We start from the raw sequence: 20745 nt of genomic DNA on the forward strand, positions 1-20745 counted from the left end.
TGATCCCAGGATTGTGGGACTGAGCCTCATGCTGGGCTCTAGCACTGAGCATGCAGCCTGCTTGAGATTTTGTCTCTCCCTCCCTCTGCCTGCCTCTCCCCACTCATACTCTCTTCCTCTCTCTAAAATAAAAAAAAGTTTTTTTAACAAGACTGGAAACTGTTCATTTTTGCCATCAGCCTGTGAGCAGGGGTGATGGAGAGGGGTTGGGGGCGGGGCTGGAAGGCTGGATTCATTATAGACAAAAAGAGCAAACGTTTTAGCAGCACACGTAAGTTGTAATGTGAGTTCAATTTATAACCTTGCTACACACACTATTTCATAAGGAAAGTGATGGCGTTTGGCCTGGGTGTTGGATGAGGGAGGGTCCTGGGGACAGACTGGGAGACCGGAGTCTGGAGGTAGGTTTGCTTCCTGTGGATACCTTTTATAGTCTGAATATCTTACCATGTGTACAGATTACTTCTTCAATTTAAAAAAAGTGGCTGGTTGGGGCAGCTGGATGGCTCAGTCGGTGGGGAAGCCGTCTGATTCTTAACCTTGGCTCGAGTCATGGTTTCACGGGTTCATGAATTTGAGCTCTGCTTCAGGCTCTGGATGGACTATTAGTGTGGAGCCTACTTGGGATTCTGTCTCTCCCTTTCTCTCTCTGTCCCTCCTCTGCTCTCTGTCTCTCCCTCGCAGAATAAATAAATAAACTTAAAAAGAAAGGTAGTTAGTAAAAAACCAATGAAAGTAAATGGCATGAAAAGTGTAAATAAATAAAAGATAATTTTTTGAAGACACAGGGGGCCAGCCAAGAGACGGCACACCTCGAAAGCCGTATTTAGTAGGTAACACTGAAGAGGGGGGGAGGCAAAGGAGAACACCATACGGCCTCCTCGAGTCACCCAGGCACGGGGAGGGGCTCCCGCTGACCAGGCACAAAACTGGACAATCGCTACTGGGAGCAGCAAATCTAACTGTGACAGGCTAGTGGCAAAGTGAGGCAGTGCAGCCCAGAGGTTACAGAAATGAGCTGTAGCACCAGGCTGGTTTGAGTCTGGGCTGCATTTACTAGCTGATGACTTTGGGCAGATTCTTTACCCTCTCCTTGCCTCAGTTCCTTTGTATGTCAGTTGAGAAGAACGACTCATTTTTTGTCAGACGACGCTGTCATAAAGATTAAGTGGAAACATCAGAATTGTTCCTGGTGGACAGCAAATGCACAGCTACTACTGTTATTTCTGGAATTGACCGAGAGGGGAAAAAAAGGCACCAGGCCTTTCAAATTCTAAGCTCGGAGAACCACTGTCTCTTGGGGCCAGTCAACGGCACAGGCATCGACACCCTCCTCTTTCCTCAACTCTGGCCCCAGTCAATATGACAGTGGACCCAGATCAGGAAAAGTTTGATGGTCACGAAGAAAGTCTATCCCTGTCACTCGTTTCACCTGCCCAGCAGGGAGGGGGCAGTTGCGTGGGAAGGCGGCCAAGAAAACAACACGTCAAGCTGTGGAGGTCCAGAAGCACAGGATGCTGACATCTCATTTCCTTGTAACCACAAGCTGCTTGACATTGGAACTTGTCAGGGAAGGGAGGAGATGACATGGTGAGACAATTTGGGGGAGGAGAGCAGGACACACAACTCCCGGCTCTGAGGAATGGAACACGGGCCCTGGTCATGCCTCCAGACCCCATACCTGGGAACCACGGAAAGTAAGTAAAATTAGGAGCATAATCACCCCGCGTGATAGATGAACATGCTAAATAAGTTGGAAACATTTGTAAATCCAGTGTAAACACACCAGGCCAAAAATGCATTCAGTCTTTAAGGAGTTTACAATGCAGACACAATTATAATGGAACATACAGTAGGTTTTATGAGACAGTTATAAGAACACAGAGGAGGGCATCTAAATCAGATGGGAGGCTCCAAGAAGGCTTCCTGGAGGAGGTGACCCTTCGACTGAATTTAAAGGATGAATATTAACTAATTAGAAATAAAGGGGGAGCACCTGGGTGGCTCAGTCACTTAAGTGTCTGACTTCGGCTCAGGTCATGATCTCGTGGTCTGAGTTCGAGCCCTGCATTGGGCTCTGTGCTGACAGCTCTGAGCCTGGAGCCTGCTTTGGATCCTGTGTCTTCCTCTCTCTCTGCCCCTCCCCGGCTCATGCTTTGTCTGTCTCTCTCTCTCTCAAAAATAAAAATAAAAATAAAATAAAATAAAATAAAATAAAATAAAATAAAATAAAAAAAGAAACAAAGGGGATGAGGAGAGTATTTCAAGATCAACACACAAGAAGTGGAGGTAAGAAATCACGCAATTCACACACACTGTGGAGCGGCTGAGACGGAGGAGGATGTGTGTGTGTGTGTGTGTGTGTGGAGGGGGGTGATAGCAGATGAGGCAAGAGAGAAAGGCCATATCCAGAAAATGCAAGACCTGGCATGCAAAACCAGAAGGATTTTACTTTAATCTTAAGTCGGGGGAACGACAGGTGGTACACGGGAAAGTGACATGATGACATTTGCAGTTTAGAAGGGTCATCCACATAGCACTGTGTGCCGGTCCAGGAAGAGGTGGGCAGACTGGAGTCAGGTGGTCCAGCTCCGAGGGCCTGCTGCAATCTAGGAGAGGAGAAACAGTGTCTGATCAAAATGAGAGAGAACGGAGAAGATGGGTGAGATGGCCAGGAAGTAGTCTCTACATTCCTTGGTGACCAGTTAAGTGCGAGACGAGGAAGAATGGGAATCTAGGATGCTTTTTAGTTTTATCTGATTTGGACAGACGCCGAGAGAGAGACAGGAGACCTGGGAGGTGGAGCAGGCATTGAAAGTAGTAAGTTTGAGGTGAAGCTTATAACAACACGTATGCGTCTGACATTCAAGCAAAAGAGGTCTGAGCTAGCCAGGTAGATATGAGAGTCACCAGCACAGAAGTGACATTGAAGCTATGCGTGTGCGTGAACGCGCTTCTAAGAACGTATAAATGAGAATAGCATCTGGGCAGTATTGGCACGTAACGAATGAGAAGCTAGAACCCACCAAGGAACCTATAAAGAAGCAGCCGGAGAGGAGAGTGGAAAACCAAAAGAATGTGACATCGTACAGGAAAGCCAAGAGTAAATACAGATTTAGGAAGAAGTGGGTGTTCGGTAGAGGTAAATGTTCCAGAGAAGTCATATAAACCAGGGACTGGAGAACATGCCTTTTGTTTGGCATCGTGGAGCGTGGAGGTCCCAGGAGACCTCAGCAAGAGTAACTCCAAGGGGAAGGAGAACCAAAGCTGGTGGATTGTGTCGCGAATGAGAGAGTGGAGAGCAAATGGCACTTCAGAAAGAGTCTGCCAGGGACACAGAAGGTAGAAAGATGCTGGAAGAGAATCTAAGTTTGCAGGAAAGGTTTTCGCCATGTTCACCCAGGAGTCTGGAAATAAGCAAACACAGCAGAGTGCAATCACCCAGGTAAATTACGTTGAAGTTGAATTCTGGTTTAAAATTGAGAGGTAGATTGTTATGCTAAGTGAAATAAGTCCTACAAGAGAAAGACAGATACCATATGTTTTCACTCTTATGTGGAACCTGAGAAACTTAACAGAAGACCATTGGGGGAGGGGAAGGAAAAAAAAAAGTTAGGGAGGGAGCCAAACCATAAGAGACTCTTAAAAACTGAGGAAAAACCTAAGGCTCCAGGGGGGGGTGGGAGGGAGGGGGGTGGGTGATGGGCATTGAAGAGAGCACCTGTTGGGATGGGCACTGGGTGTTGTATGGAAGCCAGTTTGACAATAAATTTCATATAAATAAATAAATAAATAAATAAATAAAATTGAGAGGTAGAAAGTAAGTGCTGGCCAAGATGCCCCACTCCTTTGAGGTCACCAATCAGAAATATTTGACAACTGGGGCACCTGGGTGGCTCAGTCGGTTGGGCGTCCGACTTCGGCTTAAGTCCTGGTCTCACTGTTCATGAGTTCGAGCCTCGCATTGGGTTCTGTGCTGACAGCTCGGAGCCTGGAGCCTCCCTCAGATTCTGTGTCTCCCCCTCTCTCTGCCCCTCCTATGCTCATGCTCTGTCTCTCTATGTCTCTCTATAATAAATAAATGTTTAAAAAAAATTTTTAACAAAAAAAAAAGAGAACTTTTTGACAACTAATTAGTCTTCCAAGGACACCTATTGAAAGAGCCTCGGTCATTCGCTTCCAGACCTATTGCTCAAGCACCGCAGCTTGGTTGGTTGATTTTTCACTGAGTTTGCCTGAGTGGGTTTCCCACTCTCCACGTTGTGAGAAGATCCACGTCAGCTTTTATTTCTGAAGAGAGAACAGTCCAGCAAACAGGGACCTGATGTGCACCTAATGTAGTATGAAATCAATCTGTTGACCACCAGACGGAGAAATGCAGGACTTCTGATCATCTATGTGTTGGGAAGCAACACAGAGAGAATTTCTGCCCAATGGAGAAGAACATTCTAGGTGATTCTGAACCTATGTCTGTTGAGGGATTGTGGAAGATGTCAGGGACCCAGGAGCACTGAGTCCTGTCAATGGCTTGTATTACTTTAAGTACCTAGATCTATGGTACTAGTCACAGGACAATATTTAACAAATGTTACAGTATATGTTTCCTTAAGTTAATTTACATAAATGTAAACACATTCCACATTACTACAAATATTCTGCATTTAGCTATAGCTTAGGGGTATTTTTTGGTTCAAAGAATATTATTTGGTCTCTTGGAACCCTACAGAACAAAGTACCATAATGATATAAACTTTTTCCTACCTTTCGGAGAAGTGCAATTCTTTATTTACACATATACTCACTGAGTTTCACATCAGTAAAATAAACTGATAAAATAGTATGAGGCGTTAAGCATTCTACCATTTAACAAAACTTCCTAAAGTTATTTTCACAGTGTTTGAGAGGACTCTAAGGGCAAATCACAGTAAAACATTCGGGAGTCTTTTTCCTCTCAAATCCTAACATCAAATGTGGTGTTTATGCTAGAAAGACTGCCAAAGCAGACTGCAACCTTACACTTAGACATAAATGAACTCCTCTCTTCCAGTCATAAACAAAACCGCAAGCTTCAAGCCAAAGATCCCTCCCAAAGCAGGCTTTAGTCATTCTTTCCCCAAAACCTAGGCACGTACATTATATATCACAGGGCCTAGTCTCAGCTGGGGTTTGGAATTTCCTTTCTTGGTTCTACCAATTGGAGTGAAGAAAACTAATCCCTTCAGTGTTGGAACACACTGTCAAGCTATTCTAAATCACTATGGGCTAGAAATCTCCTGAGTTTTCTTCTCTTGATTCAAAACCAGATATCAAGACCAGGCTAAAAATCATGTTGACAAGTAAATTAGGAAGAAAGAATAAAATGTTAATGGAAAGCGAGCTGAGTGAGAGTCTCTGCGTCCCTCTTCAAATCAAGCCCACGTATATAGTCCAAGAGCTTGTGATGTCCTCTTTGGCCCGGTGGTCAGAAATAGGCATCTGAAATTCTAGTATGTGACTCACTGGCTGTTTCACTCTGGGTCCCTCTCTGGGCTTCTGTGTCTCACACACAGAATGAGGGGATTTGCCTGCAGCATTGCTAAGAGGTCTTTGCCTTAACTTTGAAAATCGCTGGGTTTTTTTTTCACTAGTTAATATATATCTTAAACATGCCTCTAAGTCACAACAGGGCACCTGGTGGACTCATAATACATGTTCTTTAAACTAATTAACTAGTTTGGATACTGAGAACAAGAGGCTCTTTGGTAATTATATGATAAAGTATAGCTTATGAGATCTTTTTCTTTCAGAGTAGGAGAGAAAGTCACACAGCGGCAAGCAGCTGGACTAAAATATTTCTAAAATATTTCTGGTGATTCCAGCTCTGTTAGATCTGCGTGGCTCAAATATCAAAGTCTCTCAGAAACCTAAAGAATTCCTTTTACTCGTAAATGCCAACAGGATCTGCATGCCCCAAATGCAAAATCTGGACCACCTGGGGAATGCATTTTACAGACAAAATTGCAGAAGCGTAATCCCAAACAAAGAGAACTGTAGTGGGCCTTCCAAACAGAGAAATAACCTGGACAGCTGGGATTTTCACTTCAAATATAAAATGGAATAATAGAAAATAAAATTATACTTAAGCAGCTATGTGCAGAAAATAAAATAGGACATGCTGTAAGCTGTGTAAAAGAACTAAACGCCTACCTCTATTACTTATTTTTACATTTGTTGAGCTCAGTTTTGCCATTCTGGAACCTTTCACCTTGGACAAGTTAGTTTTCTATTTTTGGATTTCTCCTCTAGAAAAAAGTAAAGTTTGGGGTGTGGAAAAAGGGCCCAGATAAATTTGAGAGTCACCTTTAGCTCCTATGATTCTCCATAGTACTACTGTTCTGGTTCCAGAGGTCACAGAGTTCATATCACAAATTTGTTTTAACACGGATGCTAATGAGGACATTATGCTAAAGCAAAAGAAGCCAGGCATGGAAGGACAAATACAGGATGATTCCTCTCATGTGAAGCATCTAAAATCATTGAAACAGAAAGTAGAAAAGTAATCATCAAGGGTGGTGGATGGGGGGGGGGGTGGTTAGTGCTTAGTGGATACAGGGTTTCAGTTTTGCAAGATGAAATGTTTTAGTCGCACAGCAACGCAATTACACTTAACACTACTGAATTGTACACTGCAAAATTGTTAAGATGGTTAATTTAATGGTATGCATTTTTTTACCACGATAAAAAATAATTTTGTCTTAGTATAAAGAGAAAGAAATTTAAAGCCATCCAAAATTCAACCACTGAAGGAAAAATTTCTATTAACCAGTTGATGTTTGTCTGCCAGATATGTTCACTATTATTTGCTTAAATGTTTATTTATTCATTTTGAGAGACAGAGAGCAAGAGAGGGGCAGAGAGAAAGTGAATCCCAAGCAGGCTCCTCACCGTCAGCACAGAGCCAGATGCGAGGATCAGTTTCACGAACTGTGAGTTCATGACCTGAGCCAGTTTCAAGAGTTAGACGCTTAACCAACCGAGTCACCCAGGGACCCCTCAACATTATTTTTTTTAACGAGTGCTAACCTGTGCCTACCCTGTGGTTCTGTCTGCTGGAAACAAAATAATGGGCATGACATAGACCCAGCTTTCACGGGTAAGGAAGTGGCAATTACAGTAAAGGGCAGTAATAAGTTCTACAGTAAGGGGACACACAGAGAGTAATGGAAGCACAGAGAAGGAGCAAGCAAACCAGGGTAGGGATGAGGAAAAGCTTCCCATCTGAGATGTAAAAGATGAGAAGATATCAAGGCAAAAAGAAGGCAACGGCACTCTGGCCAGAAAGCACAGATGGAAGAAGTCTGGTCAAAGCCAAGCATGCTACTACAGATGGGGACAGAGGACCTTCAGAGATGAGGTGCCAAAGAGCAGCAGGGGCAGGATTACAAGGGGCTCTGGACCCCATGTTCATGAGCCCGAACGTTTTCTGTTTTTCTTTCCTTTTTTTAAATGTTTATTTATTTTTGAGAGAGAGAGAGAGAGAGACAGAGTGCGAGTGGGGGAAGGGCAGAGAGAGAGAGGGAGATACAATCTGAAGCAGGCTCCAAGCTCTGAGCTGTCAGCACAGAGCCCGATGTGGGGCTGGAACCTACGCACCATGAGATCGTGACCTGAGCCGAAGTCCGGCGCTTAACCATCTGAGCCACCCAGTCGCCCCAAGCCCGAACATTTTCTAAATGCTGTTGCTCCGATGGTTGGAGAGCGGTAAGTGTGGAACGGACAAGATTCGATTTGAATTTTGAAAGACCTCTTGGCTTGGATGCAGAGAAGGGATGGTAGGGGTCACGCTCAGTCGAGGGAGGCCGTTTAGGTGGTGGTGAGCCAGCATGATGAGACAGGTAAAGGCACAGCCATGGTCATGCTGCATTTGCAGTTTGGGACTTAAGTTTTTTCACTTCGTATTCCATAATTAGCATTTTCCCATTTCAGTAAAAAAAATTGTGGTAATCCTTTCTGATGGCTGCATGGTATTTCATGGTATGGAAATTCTATGACTGATTTAACTACTCGTCTATGTTTGAATGTTGTTTCCAAGTTTTTGTTATTCTTTTTAATTTTTTATTAAAAAATATTTTAAGTTTATTGATTTATTTTGAGAGAGACAGAGACAGCGCAAGTGGGGAGGGGCAGAGAGAGAGGGGGACAGAAAATCCCAAGCAGGCTCTGTGCTGCCAGGGCAGAACCTGATGCAGGGCTTCAACCCGTGAAACTGAGAGATCATGACCTGAGCTGAAACCAAGAGTCAGATGCTTAACGGACCGAGCCATCCAGGCACCCCTAAGTTTTTGTTATTCTAAAACAAGAGGGATGATTATTTTGGTACAAGATCCTTATCTACATTTTAAAAATATTTTCATAAATGTTCAGATTATATAATGCCTTGCAGCAATGGCAGAAGATATGTAAAAGAAATGATTATCGTCCAGGCATGGAAGGCAATGTTACCAAAGGGGTGTGTATGTGTGTGTGTGTGTGTGTGTGTGTGTGTGTGTGTGTGGGTACACAGCTTTACTTTGTCCTAAAAGGCCATTCTGGATGCCAGACCTTCCAAAGAAGGTATAATATAACATCCTCCATATTGCACAGGACAGGGGAGACTGTGGGTTTGAGCTCCACAGTACGTTGCTCTATCCAGGCAAAAGGTCAAGTGCTGCAGAAGGCAAAGCTAAAAATAAAGTGTGGCACTGAGAACATTAAGGAGCTGTTTCAGGGAGCATTAAGGGGGAAGTGAATCATACTAAATTCGCACATGTGTATCCTCCCAAGACACTGTGTAACCTCCTCAGCCAGGGAAAGTAGACCAATTCTTACTTGAAACTAATTTTAATAATAATGCTAATAATTTTAGTAACAAGACAGAGTAGTTTCATTCCTGTCACACTCTGTTCCCAAAGGCCAAATTCTCACGAACCATCTATGGACCAGGCTGGCCCATGTCCATGAACACGGGTCCTGAGAGAGATACAGCACCACGAAGGTGAGGAATCTGAGTCTCCCTGAAAGTTTACCAATGGTTAGTGGACTAGAAGACTATCGTAGCCATGTGGAGGGTCCGTACAAACTGTGCATGGACTTGGAGAGGATTTTGATCCCTTCATCACTGTCCTGGAGGTTCCACAGGAACTCCAGATAACTACTGCCAGTTGCACTGCATATAAGATTGCGTCTCTTCAGGAAATCATTAAAGGATTCCTCCTTCAGATGCGAGTCAAATTTTTTCAGGACTGAAAAGAAATCTTCTTTTCCAATGTCTGAGAGAAAGAGAGAGACAGAGGGACAGAGCAGAGAGACAAGAGACAGAGAGGGATTGAACACCACTACTTTACAGAGTTTCCATGTGAATCATAGATTTGGGTTTTTTAATTTTTTCTCCTTACTAAGAGTCATGAGGAAGATGGTGGAGAACAATTTGGGGAATTTATTCAGCATATTTTTTTAGAACATCTACTATGTAAGTATAAAATACAATGGGGTTATAAAGTCATAGTGACTGTCTTCTTATGGCTTACAATCTAATTGCAGAGCTAAAACTCCATGATAACAATTATTACAGGTATGCAAGGTAACGATTACCTATCAGGTGCTACAACAGCCCCCAAGAGGCGGGGCTCACTCCCTGCTGGGACATCCAGGAAGAAGAAGATAGCAGGGAAATTTTTTAATGAAAGGTTATTTCTTTCTAATTGGAGCCTGTATATTTAAGACTAACAATTTACAATTTTATAAAATTACATCATTCATACAATGATAAAAGGAATATATAAAAAATGCTCCACACTTAGATCACATAACTTTTCTGATTAGATAACTTAATCTATAGGTTCATTCTCAGACTTCATTTAACTCAGCTGATTCATCCCCTTTGGCAGAACTAAAAATCCAAGTGAATTAGGTCGATTTTGTATTTTGCTTACAGAGTTTCCCCACCTTGACTAGATATACTGGGATTTCTAAGGATCCAGGAAATGCTTTTCAGGGACTCACAGCAAAAGAGGAAGAAAAGCAGAGAGCTTTGATAAAAATGCAAACTGGATAATAGAGTCAGGGAACTATTTACATGAATAACAACTATGTGCCTAATGAATCTTGAAATTAGTGAAAACAACTTTAAAAAGTATTTTGGCAATACAAGGTCAAACCAGGCAAAGTCTACAGAACCTACTGGCCTCTTTGTCTTCAAGTTGGTTTAAAAAATGCAATTACAAGGGCGCCTGGGTGGCGCAGTCGGTTAAGCGTCCGACTTCAGCCAGGTCACGATCTCGCGGTCGGTGAGTTCGAGCCCCGCGTCAGGCTCTGGGCTGATGGCTCAGAGCCTGGAGCCTGTTTCCGATTCTGTGTCTCCCTCTCTCTCTGCCCCTCCCCCGTTCATGCTCTGTCTCTCTCTGTCCCAAAAATAAATAAATGTTGAAAAAAAAAATTAAAAAAAAATGCAATTACAATGGTAAGCATTTACTAAATGCTAACTATGGTTTCCCAGTGGCGGTTATAAAGGTTAGTAAGACAAAGGCCCAAACTTCAGGAACTACTGTCTAGTAGGGAAAATGGACATGCCAATACAGGTTAAATAACATAATAACATTTACAAACAGTCAATTGATTTTTAAAACCATTAAGATTGATAAATCCAAGTGTTGGCAAGTAAGTATTAGAGGCTGAATTGTGTTCCCCTAAAATTCACATATTGATATTCTAACCCCCAGGATAACTCAGAACATGACTGTATTTGGAAATAGGACTGTTTAAAAGGTAATTAAGGTAAAATGAGGTCAAAAGAGTGAGCCCTAATCCAATATGATCAGTGTCCTTATACGAAGAGGAGGGGTGCCTGGGTGGCTCAGTTGGTTAAGCGTTGGATGTCAGCTCAGGTCATGATCTTGTGGTTCATGAGTTCAAGACTGGTGTTGGGCTCTGTGTTGACAGCTCAGAGCCTGGAGCCTGCTTCAGATTCTGTGCCTCCCTCTCTCTCTCTGCCCCTCCCCCGTTCACACTCTGTCTCTCTCTCTCTCTCTCAAAAAATAAATAAACATGAAAGAAAAGAAGAGGAGGAGGAGATCAAGACACAGACACAGAGGGAAGACCTTGTGAGGACATGGGGAGAAGACAGCCATCTCCCAGCCAAAGAGAGAGGCCTCAGAGGAAACCAACTTACCAACACTTTGATCTTGATCTTCTAGTCTCCAGAAATATGAGAAAGTAAATTTCTGTTGTTTAGGCCAGTCTGCTATTCAGTTATAGCAGCTTCAGCAAGCTCATACAGCAAAGACAGAGGCAGAGGAAACTTTTCTACATTGCTGGTTAATAGACCGTTACAATCATTTTGGAGAGGCAGGAGCCCTGGTAGCCAACAGTTTCATCTGAAGTGTCCACCTGCAGAAAGTCTCACAAATATGTCCAAGAAAACATGTAGACGGTTGTTCAGTGTAGCATTACCTCTAATTGTGAAGACCTTGAACCAAATAACCCTTTCTTGGTAGGAAAAGAAACTGGTTTATTTCATTCATACAATGGAATAGTAAAGAATTAGAACGACTGAACTCATGTGCGTGCCTATACCCACATGGATAAATCTCCAAGCCAATGCTCAGTGCAAAAAAAAAATTGCAAAGGTATTTGTAGGTTTAATAACATTTGTGTGTAATTTTATTTATTTTTTTATTTATTTATTTTTTTCAACGTTTTTTATTTATTTTTGGGACAGAGACAGACAGAGCACGAACGGGAGAGGGGCAGAGACAGAGGGAGACACAGAATCGGAAACAGGCTCCAGGCTCCGAGCCATCAGCCCAGAGCCTGACGCGGGGCTCGAACCCACGGACCGCGAGATCGTGACCTGGCTGAAGTCGGACGCTTAACGGACTGCGCCACCCAGGCGCCCCTGTGTGTAATTTTAAAACAGAGTTGTATATGGGGGGGCCTGGGTGGTTCAGTCGGTTAAGCTTCCGACTTTGGCTCAGGTCATGACCTCACGGTTGGTGGATTCAAGCCCCACGTTGGGCTCTGTGCTGACAGCTCAGAGCCTGGAGGCTGCTTTGGATTCTCTCTCCCTCTCTTTCTGCCTCTTCCCTGTTCATGCTCTCTCTTTCTCTCTCACTCTCAAAAATAAATAAACATTTAGGGGCGCCTGGTGGCGCAGTCCGTTAAGCGTCCGGCTTCAGCCAGGTCACGATCTCGCGGTCCGTGAGTTCGAGCCCCGCGTCGGGCTCTGGGCTGATGGCTCAGAGCCTGGAGCCTGTTTCCGATTCTGTGTCTCCCTCTCTCTCTGCCCCTCCCCCGTTCATGCTCTGTCTCTCTCTGTCCCAAAAATAAATAAACGTTGAAAAAAATAAAAATTATAATTAAAAAAAATAAATAAATAAACATTTAAAAAAAAATTTTAAGAACCAGAGTTGTATGTATTGCTTATGGATACATACAAATGTTTAAATTATAAATACATACACGGACATGAAAGGTAACTAAGATAAGATTGTGGTTAAGAATATAGACGGGAGCTCCCTTGCTTACCAGTTACATAAACTTTGATAACTTCAATCTCTCTGTGCCTCAGTTTCCTCATCTGTAAAATGAAGTTAATAATAGTGCCTATCTCATTGAATTGTTGGGAAGTCTACATGAGAAAATGTATAGAAAATGTTTAGGGGTGCCTGGGTGGCTCAGTCGGTTGAGCATCTGACTTCGGCTCAGGTCATGATCTCACGGTCCATGAGTTCGAGCCTCACGTCAGAGCCTGGAGCCTGCTTCAGATTTTGTATCTCCCTCTCTCTCTCTGCCCCTCCCCATCTCATGCTCTGTCTCTCTCTCAAAAATAAATAAACCTTAAAAAAAATTTTTTTTAAACAAAAAAAATGTTTAGCTTGGTGCTTGGCTCATAGTAAATGCTCAATATATATTAGCTTACTGGGTAAAATACTAACTTAGTAAATAAACATATGTTCAACTATACAGGTAACCAAATGTAAACAAAGTAAAATAAAATTGAGTGGTTATTTTTGGCCAAGCTTTATCTTGAAATGAAAATACTGTATTATGACAGGTGGGCACCTGGGTGGCTCAGTCGGTTAAGCATATGACTTCAGCTCAGGTTATGATCTCATGGTTTGTAAGTTTGAGTCCCACATTGGGTGAACTCATGCCCCACTTTGGGTGAACATGAGCCTCACTTCAGGTGAGACCCGCTTCTCTCTCCCTGTTTCTCTCTCCCCCCCTCTCTCTCTGCCCCTCACTCACTTGCGCCCTCTATCTCCCTGTCTCAAAAAAAAACAAAAAAAAGAGGGGCACCTGGGTGGCTCAGTCGGTTGAGTGTCCGACTTCGGCTCATGTCATGGTCTTGTGGTTTGTGAGTTCAAGCCCCACATTGGGCTCACTGCTGTCAGTGAAGACCATGCTTCAGATCCTCTGTTCCTCTCTCTCTGCCCCTCCCTGGCTTGCACTATCTCAAAAAAAAAAAAACGTTAAAAAAGAAAGAAAGAAAGAAAATATTATGATAGGCAATGTACTGTGATAGGCAATCTCTAGACCTTGGTACATGCACCCTTGAATAATGCCCTCCCCCTGAGTGTGGCCTGCATCTACTGACTTGCTGTAACAAACAGGATATGGCAACATCATGGGACGTTGCTTCCAAAATGAAGTTATAAAAAGAGCAAGGCTTCCTTCTCAGGAACTCTCTTTCTCTTGCTTACTTGTTCTGAGGGAAGCCAGCTGCTTGCTATGCTGTGAACTGCCCTATAAAGTGGCCCATGTGCCAAGGAACAAATGTGTCTGGTCATCAGCCAGTGAGCGAACTTAGATGTGGCTCCTCCCCAAGTTGAGCCTTGATTCATCACTCCTAGCCAACAGCTGAACTGCAGTCTCATGAGATCCCTTGAGCCAGAAACACCCAGCCCAGATCCCTGACCAACAGAAACTGTGAGAAAGTAAATCTTATTGTTTCCAGCTGACAAATTTTGAGGACTACTTTGTTAATGTGCACTAGATAACTAATACACCCAATATAGGCCAGGGTGAAAGCTAATGCTGTGCACATAGATAGTGTTAGTAAGAATTTGAATGGGTATAAATTTCTTGAGAGAAATTTTGGCACTATTCCTGAAGATATTTAAATTCTTTTCACCCTAAAAATGAAAATTTGCGCTAAGGAAATACGATCACAAAAACTGAGGTATATTTTTTAAAGTATTCAGTGTAATAAGTAAAACAGTGAATAACTGGTAACAACCTACATGCCCAACACTGATTGGGAAATTGTGATATAATAAGAAATACAGATTTTAGTCTTTTTTAAGTACTATTTTTTTTTCAACGTTTATTTATTTTTGGGACAGAGAGAGACAGAGCATGAACGGGCGGGGGGCAGAGAGAGAGGGAGACACAGAATCGGAAACAGGCTCCAGGCTCTGAGCCATCAGCCCAGAGCCCGACGCGGGGCTCGAACTCACGGACCGTGAGATCGTGACCTGGTTGAAGTCGGACGCTTAACCGACTGCGCCACCCGGGCGCCCCCAGATTTTAGTCTTTAAGTCTGGCTCCTGGCCAGAGCCCCTAAAACTTTTGGCATTTCCTAAGTGATAAAGGTTCTAGGAGAATCTTTTGTTCTAACGTTTGGTCTTTGACTCCAGTTCCTGCCCCAGAGTTCCAAAATCCCTTAAAATTTCCCGGGTGATACTTGCATCTCCTGTTCTAATGAGGCAAATCTTGGTGGGCTCCTGGATAGCTTCAGGATGGGGGCTGGTCACCAGAAAGACCAAGTTTAAAATGTCCAGGCCCATCTCCTATCCTTGGGCTAGGGCCTGGGGATTGAGTTAATAATCCATCCTGCACATATTACAAAGCTTCCATAAATATTTCTAAAGTATGGGGTTTGGAGAGCCTCTGAGTTGGTAAACATGTGTTGGTGTTGGGAGGGGGGCATGCCCAGAGACAGCATGGAAGCTCTGAATCCCTTCCCCCCTACTCCCATTCCTTGTCTTATGCATTTCTTCCATCTGCCTGTTCCTGAGTTGTATCCTTTTATAACAAACCAGTAATCTAGTAAGTTAACTGTTTTCCTGAGGTCTGTGAGCCATTCTAGAAAGCTACTAAACGCAAGGATGGGTCATGACTTATAGCTGATTGATCAGAAGCACAAGTGACAACTTGGGGTTGGTGTCTGAGTTGGGGATGAGGGCAGTCTTGTGTGACTGAGGTCTTAACCTGTAGGATCTGATGCTAACTCCAAGTAGGAAAATGTAATTAAATGGCAGGACACCCAGTTGGTGGTGTCCACAGAGAACTGGAGAATTGCTTGGTGTGGGAAAAACCCACACACATTTGGTGACTGGATGTGAAGTATTGAGTGGAGAATGTTGAGAATAAAGTGGAAAAAATGGAAATTTTTCCTTTCAGGAATGGGAAATAAGTTATGGTATATCATTTGATAAAATCTTAAGCATACATGAAAATCATGCTAAAGTTCTAGTTAATGATTTGTTGAAATATCCACAATCTAATAATAACTATGTTCACAAAATAAAAATAATTGGGGTAATCCTAATTTTTTATTTATTTAATTTTTAAAAGACTAAATATGTAGCAAGCATCATGATCATAGCAAAGATCTCGAGTGATTAAGTTATTAGGTGATTTACATTTTCTTGGGTATATTTTTCCATAGGTTCAAATTTTTATATAATGAATATGTACTATTTTTTTTAATTTGGAAAATCTTTAAGTGTAAAATAATTAAATATGGAACTAGTATAATTCTTAAAATACATTTACCTTGCCTATTTTTTCTGGATCAGATTTTTCAAATTCTCTCATGTTCCTGAATCCCTCTCTGAACTTGTCTTTCAGCTACTTTTTTAATCAAGTAAATCTTCTTGTTCTTCCTCTATTTTTGGTATTTTTCTGACATGGCTGCCAGATATCACTGAAAAGGAAAGACGCCAAAGTAAATTTTGACTAAAGTTGCAGGATATAAAATTAATATATAGAAATGCATTTCTATACACTAACTTCAAAGTAGCAGAAAGAGTAATTAAGAATGTTTTCCCATTTACAATTGCACCCAAAAGAATACATTTCTATACACTAACTTCAAGTAGCAGAAAGAGTAATCAAGAAAACAATCCCATTTACAATTGCACCCAAAAGAATAAAATACCTTGGAATAAACTTAACCAAAGAGATGAAAGACCTATACTCTATAACTATAACTTATAACTTATAACTTATAACTATAACTTATAACTATAACTTATAACTATAAGACACTGATGAAAGAAATGAAGATGACACAAACAAATGGAAAGATATACCATGCTCATGGATTGGAAGAATTCATATTGTTAAAATGTCCATACTACACAAAGCAATCTACAGATTCAATGCAATCCCTATCAAAATATCAATAGTATTTTTATATAACTAGAACAAATAATCCTAACATTTGTATGGAACCACAAAAGACTCCAGATAGCCAAGTAATCTTGAGAAAGAAGAACAAAGCTGGTGGTATCAGATTCTAGATTCCAAGATATGCTACAAAGCTACAGTCATCAAAAAAAGATTGATACTGGCATAAAAATAGACATATAGATCAGTGGGACAGTCAACTAATGTATGGCAAAGGAGGCAATAATAAACAACAGGAAAAAGACAATCTTTTCCATAAATGATGTTGGGAAAACTGGACAGCTATATATGCAAAAGAATGAAACTGGACCACTTTCTTTCACCATACACAAAAATAAACTGAAAATGGATTAAATACCTAACTGTGAGACCTGAAACCATAAAACTCCTAAAAGAAAACATAGGCAGTAATCTCTTGGGCATCACTCTAAGCAACCTATTCATGGGTCTGTCTCTTCAGGCGAGGGAAACAAAGGCAAAAATAAACTATTGGGACTACACCAAAATAAAAAGCTTTTGCACAGCTAAGGAAACCATGAACAAAATGAGAAGGCAATGTAGTGAATGGGAGAAGATATATGCAAATATCAGATATATCCAATAAGGGATTAATATTCAATGTATATAAAGAACTTTACAACCCCCCAAAAATAAGTCTAGTAAAGAATAGGTAGAGGACCTGAATAGACATTTTTTTTTCAGTGAAGACATACAGATGGCCAACAGACACATGAGAAGATTCTCAACATCACTCATCATCAGGAAACTAAAACTCAAAACCACAGTGATATATCACCTCATACCAGTCATAATGGCTAGTATCAAAAAGACAAACAAGGGGCGCCTGGGTGGCGCAGTCGGTTAAGCGTCCAGCTTCAGCCAGGTTACGATCTCGCGGTCCGTGAGTTCGAGCCCTGCGTCAGGCTCTGGGCTGATGGCTCAGAACCTGGAGCCTGTTTCCGATTCTATGTTTCCCTCTCTCTGCCCCTCCCCCGTTCATGCTCTGTCTCTCTCTGTCCCAAAAATAAATAAACGTTGAAAAAAAAATTAAAAAAAAAAAAAAAGACAAACAAACAAACAAGCGTTGGCAAGGATGTGGAGAAAAGGCAACAGTTGTGCACTATTGGTGGGGATGTAAATTGGTGCCACCACTGTAGAAACAGTATAGAGGTCCTCAAAAAATTAAAAATAGAGGGGTGTCTGGGTGGTTCAGTCAGTTAAGCATCAAACTCTAGGTTTTGGTTCAGGTCATGATTTCACATTTTGTGAGATTGAGCCCCATGTTAGGCTCTGTGCTAAAAGGAGTCTCTCTCTCCCACTCTCTCTCTCTGCCCCTCCTCAGCTCATGTACACTCATACCTGCACATGCTCTCTATCTCAAAATAAATAAACACAAACAAACAAACGTTATTTAAAAATTAAAAACACCCACATGATCCAGTAATTCCTTTACTGGGTATTTACCCAAGGAAAATGAAAAAATTAATTGAAAAAAGATATATTCACTCCTATGTTTATTGCAGCATTAGGTACAATGGCCAAGATACATATGGAAGCAACCCAACTGTCCATCAACTGATGATTGGATAAAGAAGAGGTATGTGTATACACACACACACACACACACACACACACACACACACACCATTTGCAACAACATGGATGGATATATATATATATATATATATAATATATATATGTATATTCCATTATATATATGTATATACATGTATATGTATAATGGAATATTACTCAGCCATAAAAAAGAATGAAATCTTACCATTTGCGACAACATGGATGGACCTGGAAGGTATTAAACCAAGTGAAATAAGTCAGACAGAGCAAGACAAATGCCATGTGATTTCACTTACATGTGGAATCTAAAAAACAAAACAAGCAAACAAACAGACTCTTAAATACAGAAAACTAATTAGTGGTTGGGGGGTTGGGGGGAGGGAGTGGGGAGTGGGGGGATGGACAAAATAGGTGAAGAGAATTGAGAGGTACAAACTTCTGGTCATAAAATAAGTAAGTCATGAAGATAAAATGTACAACAGAAGGAATATAGCCAATAACGTTGTAATAATGTTGAATCGTGACAGATGATAATTACGCTTATCGTGATGAGCAGTGAGTGATGTATAGTATTGTCGAATCACTATCTGTACACCTTAAATATAACACTCTATGTCAGCCATACTTTAATAGTAAAGTTTTTTTTAATTATATAAAATCTCAAAAAGGTAATTAGGTTTCAAAAGTAATATAAAAACAGGGAGGGGGACAAAACAGAAGAGACTCTTCAATATGGAGAACAAACAGAGGGTTACTGGAGGGGTTGTGGGAAGGGGGAGGGGCTAAATAGGTAAGGGGCATTAAGGAATCTACTCCTGAAATTATTATTGCACTATACGATAACTAACCTGCATGTGAATTTACAAAAATAAATTTAAAAAAAGGTAATTAGGTTTGACCCTTTGCATGTAGTATCATTTTACTTCAGGAAATTAAAGATTTAAATAAGCTTACATAAAATCCAAAATGTATTTATTTGGGCCAGAATTTCTTTACCCAGGGTCCGTGAACATCTGGGGCTCACAAATGTGTTTCAAGTGGCAATTCACGAAACTGTATGCAAAATATCAAGTGTATGTGGATCTTCATAGAAAGTGAATTCACAGTTTAATCAGGTTCTCAGTCGGGTCTGTAATTGCGGTGACAACTATCCTGGCTTACCAACTACTGTGGCTTTTAGCCACACAAAGCCCCGAGTCCTGAGAGCTCCTCAGTCTCAGACAAAAAAATGGAACAGCTGGTCACCCTTCCGCAATCCAAGAAAGATCGGTAAAAAGTAATCGATTAAAAATAATTCAAAGATTTATTTTCATTTCAGTCGAAGGTATGAGTAAAACTTAGAAGATTACTTCTCAAGTCATCGAATGCTGCTCTTTCTTCTTATTTAACCCATGTGCTGAGAATGACTTTGTATATAAACCAAAACTACGATTTGGTTTATGACCCCTTCTGCGATTTGTCAATGACCCCCTCGTTACCATGAACCCTTACCTTTCATCACGTGTATTTTACTAGACTGAGATGTGATTACCTGGCAAGGTCACTACCCCAGATCAATCCAAAAGGAAAAACACGTTATCACGTAAGAATCCTGATCTATGGCGTGACAGGGAACTCGGGGGCTCTCAGTTGGTTGAGGTGTCAGACTGCATCCAAATCGTGTAAGTTAAGCTAATTTCTGCCCTCATCGGAGGCAGGCTAGAAGTCAGGAGAACCATCCCGGGAGAGGCCTCTCCATGTTCCCACCACTGTGTGTGGGGAAGGATGGGGCCTGTGCACTCCTGGGAGGGGCCTGGTCTCACAAGGCATACTCAAATTACAGTATCTCTTTTGATTTCCACTTTTAATCCACTAGCCTTTGGTAAGGTCTTCTTGAACAGCCTACCTTGTCTCAGTGGTGCCTCAGAGAATCTTAGGAAGACCTTTAGGCCACCACCGGGGAGAGCAGTCCTTCTGAGGGGGATTTTCCAGTCCAGCTGACTCAACGAGGACATTCTCTTTTCAGTGCTCACCCTGGACGTTCTGGTTTTGTTCTCGAAGAAAAGTGACTTTTGTCACATGCACACACTTTACGATGTCAAAGTATAAACATAGGTGGCTTTCTCCACCTGTTTAGTTTTTACTTGAAACTTTTATGTTTTTCGATGATCCATCGTGATCCTCAATCCCCAGGTTTTTAAGAGTTACACCTATTCCGTTACCATCATACCTGCATTAGTTGAAATGACGCATATAATTTAATATGTAAGTTTTATGAAACCGTAAGTACATGATCTCAAGATGGCAAATGTCAGACGTTTGGGCCACCACTTTCCCCTTGAGGATCCAAATCAGATACCACTATTAATCACAGTGTTCTTTTTGTTAAGCCTAAACTCAGCCTCGGAAATTTTCTCAACTTCTACCAGACGTCTGGCAATGGTATACAGCATGGTATATATTTATTTCTGTATATATGTGTGTGTGTGTGTGTGTGTGTGTGTACACACATATGTATACACACAGACATAAACACATATACACATACTTAGTAGATATGTCTATTCTTATCATTTTTATTTTATTTTATTTTATTTTTAATTTTTTTTAACGTTTATTTATTTTTGAGACAGAGAGAGACAGAGCATGAACAGGGGAGGGGCAGAGAGAGAGGGAGACACAGAATCAGAAGCAGGCTCCAGGCTCTGAGCCATCAGCCCAGAGCCCGACGCGGGGCTCGAACTCACGGACCGTGAGATC

General features: G+C 41.6%; 2 long non-coding RNA genes across 3 annotated transcripts; both read right to left on the bottom strand.

Moving 5' to 3' along the window:
* Positions 1–2416: 2416 nt before the first annotated feature.
* LOC121039685 (uncharacterized) lies at positions 2417–11406 on the bottom strand. The gene is made up of 2 exons (XR_005794934.1): positions 11186–11406; positions 2417–2609 (listed from the first exon to the last, which is right to left on the bottom strand). It is a non-coding gene; the product is annotated as an uncharacterized LOC121039685 (long non-coding RNA).
* Positions 11407–13431: 2025 nt separating this feature from the next.
* LOC121039686 (uncharacterized) lies at positions 13432–18259 on the bottom strand. Of its 2 annotated transcripts, none has more exons than XR_005794935.1 (3): positions 18212–18259; positions 15796–15946; positions 13432–13465 (listed from the first exon to the last, which is right to left on the bottom strand). It is a non-coding gene; the product is annotated as an uncharacterized LOC121039686 (long non-coding RNA). The 2 variants fall into 2 exon arrangements; XR_005794936.1 differs by having other exon boundaries at positions 13432–13469.
* Between the last annotated feature and the right edge of the window lie 2486 nt (positions 18260–20745).

This window comes from Herpailurus yagouaroundi, unplaced genomic scaffold (genome assembly GCF_014898765.1).
Source record: "Herpailurus yagouaroundi ecotype Mexico unplaced genomic scaffold, PumYag 181, whole genome shotgun sequence".
Taxonomy (NCBI): Eukaryota; Metazoa; Chordata; class Mammalia; order Carnivora; family Felidae; genus Herpailurus; species Herpailurus yagouaroundi.